Genomic DNA, 7379 nt, shown 5'->3' with positions numbered 1-7379 from the left:
TAATTTGGTCCAAATCGACCAGAAGCTTCTGTTAAGTTTTACATTTTCTAATGCAGAGAATAAGGAAGCTTTTTAATTTGAGCTGAGAAGCTAGTTTACATTTTTATGCTAAAACGAGACAAGCTAAGCTAGCTTAGCATCTTGGCATTAGCTATAGTTAGAGGCCAAAGAAAATGAGCAACTGTTGTTCCACTTTTAAACTATCCTACATTAAGCAGAAAATAAAATAAGGTTTGATCAATGAATAAAACCGTATTTATTTGTGGAAATTATGATTCAACTTCTACTGAAATATTTGCAACACAGCAAGCAAGCTCTGGCTGTTGAGCGGTCAAAAAAAAAAAAAAGAACAACAAAGATGAAGGGGTAATGGAGACGTCACCAAGAGGCTTTAACGAAGTGGGTAGGAAGTTGGATGAATAGGATTTGGAGGGGTGACAAATTGAACAGGGGATTAGGTGTGTGTGAGTGAGCAACACCAGCTGGCAGAGTCCTTCCCATTAACAAGGAAAGCTTGTGTGTGTGTGAGTTACACACTTCATCTTTTATGATTATTAATCCTCTTCAGATGATTCCTCCTCATAGCATATGTACATTTCTAGAGCTGATATATTTATATACTTACCAATATGATGCCAAAAGGTACAAACAGTTTCACTTTCAATGTTTTAATGTTGCAAACAATACATGATCTTCAACAGTGCACTGCAAATAAATTCAGTTAGTTTATCTATAATTTAACGTCACCTCATTTCTGTTACTGTTTCTGTTCATTTTCCATCAGATAATAATGTAGAAAATGTTGCTACGTCTCTGTATCCATCTGCCAGTCTCCATGGTGTGAAATGGATGTTTTTGGTCAAATCTGCTTCCAAACCATTTATTCCATCTTACTCATGTGGCCTAATTAGACTTTTTAATGGAACTGGCCTGTAATTAATGTTATTAGTTCCATCTGTGCTTGTCATCTTCCTGACAGTCCACATTTCATTTTCAAAATAAATGTTTTAGTCTTTTTGACTGTCTTCTTTTTTAATAAAGCCTTTTCAAGCAAGAGCTGACATGTTTACAACTTCTCTTATCAATATCTGGCCATAAAAAAAAAATTTTTGATTCTTTGATTTTTCTTTTTATGTGTGTGCAGAACTTTCACATCCTCAATAGGATTTAAAATACTTCCTATTATTAGCCTGGCTTGTATTTTCTAGGTCTACAAAACAAAGCCGAACTGTTTAAGAGACAAAAACCTGTTGGACATTTTCTTTAGATAATGTAAACACTTGGCATCAGCAACTGCCTCTTCAAAGTGAGTGAGTCCAGGATTGATAGGGTCTAATTGCTCAGACCCCTTCAGATCTGGAAGGAGTTTCTGAGACCACCAATGGATTCTGATGTTTATAAAGACACGATTCTAGTGTTTAATCCCTACAAAATAATATATATAGGTTAAAATATGAAGTTATCTAAATGCTTACAGGTGCTAATGAAGGTTATAGTTTGTTTAAAGCTGACAAAACCAAGGAGTTATGATTGAGCTAGTGGTTTCCCTTTTGCCATCATAACATGTGATTTCTTTGTATTCATGAAATTCTCAGAAGTCAAGAGTCCAAGGAAGTCAGGATCCAAAGAGACACAATGAGATTTACACAGGTTTTAAAGTCTTTTGAAAGAAAGTCTAAACAGCTGCAGGTTGTAAGATTATCAGTTCAAACAGCCGAAACACTGAACCGCTTTGCTAAGGTTTGGTAAAAGATCAAAACAAGCTTGGATATCAAGTCGATTTTATAAGCTGTAGCCACTCCACAAACCGGTTATTTTTGTGTTTGAGATCATTGACTTGTCGTCCAAGTTTTAACTGACCAAACTGTCACAATCAGAGAAAGAGATTCAGATGTCCAGAAGGAACCCTGGAATCACCAAGGCTCAATCAAAACTGTACTGGACATTGCTGGAACATTAAGTTCCACAATTACGCTCACTAGGTTACAACTTGGGCAAAGACAAAGACTGGAAGACCCAGAAAGATGGAGCTGCCCAAAGGGAGAAGCCAAATACCCTCTGGAAAAATGTCTGTTGGTCAAAAGAGAGAAAGCTTGTGGTTTCTGGCCACAGTTACAAGAACGTTTGTTAAAGTGAATATTTATCATAAAACACTAACAACTATCAGACTTGGTGGCAACAGAAAGTGAACAAAGTAATAAAGGAATATTGCCTCAAAATTGTGGAAAATAATCCCAAATAAGCATAACAAATAACAAATCTTTAGAAATACTTTTAGAAAAATCCCAACCTTTACATATAATTTGTGGAGTATGCTTCAATGTTGGGTCAGTGACTCCCTAAAACAACCAGGGGCCTCAAATAAAACCAGAAAGATTTACACCAGAAGCTTGTTGATGGCAACAAGAATCCTGTATTGAGATGCGACTCGCTAACAGAAATTAAATCAGACATTAGTGAGGATAGTGTTTGATCCACTCCCTTTATGGATTAGACAAAGTTTGTAATAAATCCAAACGTATGCATGGAGTTGTTGCTTTTAAAGCTAATTGTAGTTGTATGTGGCTTAATACAACCACATATTACCAAGGATATGTGTTAATGCAACCACATATCCTTGGAAAACCAATGGATGTGCCATCTTGCTTTCAGTTACAGATTTACGTCTTTGACTTTGCTTTTCTTCTGTGAAATCCCTACTGTTCAGGCTGGGATTTCACAATTACTGAGAGTACCATTAAACTCAGAACCTATTTTCATAAAATAAACCAGCAGTACACATCTGCTTTAACTGCACTCACAGCTCAAATACAGGGATCCTTATGAATCATGCATCCCTGGACAGCAGTGACTTTTACTAATGCCGTCCAATCAACAAGCCAATTACACCACAAAGGCCACTTGTAAAAACACAGCTTGCCACTGAGTGATGAGGGGGAATTAATCCCTGCAGAAAAACTGCCTTTCAGAAACCCCTCTTTGTCTCCTTGCATTGATTTTCTGGTAACAATAGGACAGTCAATAACAAATTTACGTTTTACCAGTTCTCATTTAAAGCAGGGCGTGAAGTGAAGAAGCTCTTGATTTAACAAAGAAAACCACTTGAATCTCACAAGGTCGAGTTTTGTTACAGCATTGATTCAGAAGGAGAGAACCATAGCTGCCATCTGAAAGGCAGACTCACCAACACATTTTGGGAACTTGCCTTGAATCTACAGCAAACGGCATGCTTGACCATAGGTTAGCATTTAGGACGTGCCAAATCCTCAAATACCTGGATTTAGCACATGGGTGAAAAAGTAAGGTAGGTAAGGTATAATTTAATTTCTAAAGATTAAAAGTGCTAGTTTAACTAACAGATTTTTTTGCTTTTTCTGGTGGGAACCTACCTACTTGGACAGTCAAAGACTCTCTTTGTGATGTAACACCCTTGTATTTGCTTTTGCATGCGTACATGCACAGACACCCAAACAACCGTCCCCCTTTCTTTGAGTCCCCCCATGGTGTGGCTTTGAGAGGCTTTCTGTTGCAGGGATATGAAGAGGAGGGAGGCGGTGAGGCAGGTGCTGTCGGGGAACAGTGGACCACTTGTGATCCCTGCTGAGAGTCTCTCCACACTCATTTGTATCCCTCCCTCCCACCTCAAAATTCATCACAAATAAGCATGTGTGATTCCCCGTCTCTCGTCAATTCCTCCTGTTGGGATAAATGAAAAAAGATTGGCAGTTTAATTTCGATGTAAATTTGAATTTAGATGCAGTGAAATGTCATACAACCCCTACAAAACGTGCAGCTCCATTTAATCTTTGATTAGAAAATGTATCCACCCAAAGCCATTTGTGCGACAGGTTTAATGATTATAGGTTTTAGCCCCTGACATGGAAACACTATTAAGGCCAGGATTGAGTAAAACCCTGTCAAACAAGGTACTTTGTTTATTGTTCTCCATCTAACAAGAGGTTCCTGTCCATCATTGTGGACATCAGCTGTGTTGCCAGTAAGTCTGTTAAATCCATTTTTGTGCTTCTGATAGATTCCATAATGGGCTCTGGAAGAGCCAGTCAATTATTGGTCCCAATCAGTCCGACCCCCACTAGGCACAAACAAGAACCTATCACCTCTCAGCTCTGCTTTCTTTAAATCAATCTGAAGATATGGAAGCTATGCAACCATTTTAAGTCTTTTCTCTTGAGGTTACACCATAAACCTTTAATATAAAGAGTGATCTTTTAAATGGCAAACCTAGGTAGGTAGATTTTACTTTAAGTCACATTTTGCCAAGGGGATTAACATCCATTTGGTGCGTATGAAAGGTCAATATAAATATCCTGTGGCAGTTTGCAGCACTTAGTACCTCCAAAACAAAGCTTGCTGTACTAAGGGAACTAAAATGTGACCCAAATGACAAAGGCTAAAGAAGCACCAAAATTAAAATCCTCTCATTTCCATTTCACGATTTAAAGCCAGAGTTTTACACCATTATTCACAGAAAGACAGCTGATGAATTGTACCTTGAATCCACTGGTAAAGGAGGTCAGAATGAGGTCAACATGTCTGCATAAAACACAGACCAGAAAAAGAAACTGGAATGACTAAGTATTGTTGACTAAATATTAGTGCTGATTAACATTTCATTTTAATCAGTTAAAGGTGGTTTTAGAGATGTTTATTAAAATCTAGATAACTTGTTTGTTTAAATTAATGTTTACATAAAAACTGGCTCTGGATAGACGAGTGGACGGACGGACTGACCAATTGGTGGATGGATGGATGGATGGATGGATGGATGGATGGATGGACCAAGCAGTTGGTGGACAGACGGACAGATGGATGGACAGATGGATGGATGGATGGATGGATGGATGGACCAAGCAGTTGGTGGACAGACGGACAGATGGATGGACAGATGGATGGACAGATGGATGAGCAGAGAAGAATGGACAAATGGATGTACAGACTGAGCCTTGGATGAATGCAACAATGGAGACAGAAGAATGGAGAGGTGGATAAAACTCCAATTGGTCTCAGGTTTATCTCAAGGACTTAATGTTTTCTGGAAGACAAATGAACAGAAATTCATCAAAGATCCCTTCAAATCGCCCATTCTCATTAACCAAACACATAAAGTGGATTGGATTGGATTTTCACCACCCCAGCACTTAAAATGACTCATACATACAACATGAAGGTCGCAATATGGAGAAGAAAATTATAAGTGATGCCGAGACGAATTTAAAGTGCATATTCATGAATAGTTTTCCTGACAGGCCTCACCTTGAGCACACACACACTCACACACAGATCTGCCCTAAAGCGAAGGCCATCCTACCACAGCCCCCCTCCTCTTCCTCATCTGAAGCGACCAGCCGCAATCTCTTTCTCATTCTCATCTCATTGTTGACACACTGTCATTGCAGGGTCTCGCTGCCTAGCAACAAAACCCGAGCAAGGTTCCCCCCCCCCCCACCATCTTCTGTCAGGGAGAAGCTCCGCCCACTTGCGTCCCTGAAGAGATGACTGAAAGGTCACTTTACTCTTCGTCTAGTCCGATAGAGAAAAGATTGTGTTTTCTGAACATCATTAAAATTCTGCGTTTGTGCATCTGAGCTGGAATTTTCTGCATATTGCTTTCGGCACGCTTTAATTGGAGGTACGGCCACTGATCAATAATAATACACTCGCTTTAATTCAGGCTGAATATGCTGCCAATTGCATTTCTTTATTGCTTTCTGAATAGTCGGGAGGGTCCAATGAAATGCTACTACTATTCAGCTCTTCCTTTTTTGTTCCCAACTGGGTCATGGGCTCATATTTTTGCCCATCTTCTGTATATGAAAACATATTACTCACCCACTTCAAGGGGACAACTCCTGAAAAGCTCCACAATGGAGCCCACATGGGAATCCACTCGAAGCCACACGAGCAAATATAGCACAAACAGCAGCAAGCGAGGCTTTCCGCTCTGATCTGAAATTGCTGCTTTTCAGCTCTGCTCTTCTTCAACCAGTGAAATGTTCCTGCTTTCATTTTCAATTTGGTGGAAGGAATTGCTTCTTCAGCTCTGGCTCTTAACTTTCCCTTTAATGTGAAGCTTTTTGACCAATGAAAATTTGTTTGATTTGTATTGCACAACTTATGTAAAAGACAATTCAATGTGCTTTAAAGAAAAATCAAGAGTAACAGTTTAAAAACAGATCGAAAACACAAGCATAAATAAAACAAGATAAGCCAAGTTAATGAGATTTGTGTGTGTAAATTTTGCAGAAATGGATAAAGCGAGTGCAGCAAATAAAAATGTAAAAACGGGCAACAAAAACGATTTGGGCTGGGTTAAATATTCTAAGGATTTAAAACAAATAAATAATTAATACTGTAATGAGTTATTACAGTGGGATTAGAGACACTTAAAACACTTATAACTATTTTAATAGTTCAAACACCAAATATATATTCATATACATTAATATGCACAGTGGAAACAGTTTCAGCACTACACCAGAAGCTAAAATACTCTGTCTTAACCTAACAAAAGTCTTCAAGCAAACATTTGCTTGAAGCAACAATATAAGAAATGTTTGGGGTTTTATTCGAGCCTACCTTGTATTTTGAACGCTGTCCTCATGTTTGTCCTCCTCTGCATTCATTCAGCTCTGCAGAGGCCTGCTAAACAGTCAGTCATTGGATTCAGGTGTGTAGGAAGAAGGACGTGTCTAAAAGTTGCACAACAGGGACTTTAAAACACCAGTTTTAAAGTCCCTCCACTGGCTCCCTGTAGCTCAAAGAATAGACTTTAAAATACTGTTGCTAGTTTATAAATCACTGAATGGTTTAGCACCACAATACATTAAAGATCTGCTGCTGTTGTATTAACCTTCCAGAACTCTCAGGTCTTCTGGTTCTGGTTCTGCTCTGCATCCCCAGAACCAGAACCAAATGAGGAGAAGCAGCATTTAGCATCTATGCACCAAAAATCTGGAACAAACTTCCAGAAAACTGTAAAACAGCTGAAACACTGACTTCCTTTAAATCTCAACTAAAAACCCACTTATTTAGAGTTGTATTTGAAACGTAATCAATTACAAATTGATTGACAGAATCTGACTTGATGTTCTGTTTTGACTGTTGATTCTATGTTGCATTGTGTTTTTGTGTTTGATTTGATGTAAAGCCCTTTGAAATGCCTTGCTGCTGAAATGTGCTATACAAATAAAATTTGATTTGATTTGATTTGATTTTGATTTAACAGCAAATCTTGACTTCTGACTGGTTCCATATCTTCTACAACAAAACACAAGAGTTCTGATCCATATTTTTACTCTACCTTTAAAACATTCATAAAGTGCATCATCTTACATCATATTCAGACTTCTATGCAAAAA

General features: G+C 38.3%; 1 long non-coding RNA gene across 1 annotated transcript; it reads right to left on the bottom strand.

Moving 5' to 3' along the window:
- Positions 1-580: 580 nt before the first annotated feature.
- On the bottom strand, positions 581-4792 carry LOC122824139. Its single transcript, XR_006369452.1, has 3 exons — positions 4753-4792; positions 4512-4554; positions 581-3696 (listed from the first exon to the last, which is right to left on the bottom strand). It is a non-coding gene; the product is annotated as an uncharacterized LOC122824139 (long non-coding RNA).
- Positions 4793-7379: the final 2587 nt, after the last annotated feature.

The sequence above is a fragment of the Gambusia affinis genome, linkage group LG21 (assembly GCF_019740435.1).
Source record: "Gambusia affinis linkage group LG21, SWU_Gaff_1.0, whole genome shotgun sequence".
NCBI classification, from domain to species: Eukaryota; Metazoa; Chordata; class Actinopteri; order Cyprinodontiformes; family Poeciliidae; genus Gambusia; species Gambusia affinis.
This window is presented reverse-complemented; position numbering and strand designations above follow the sequence as displayed.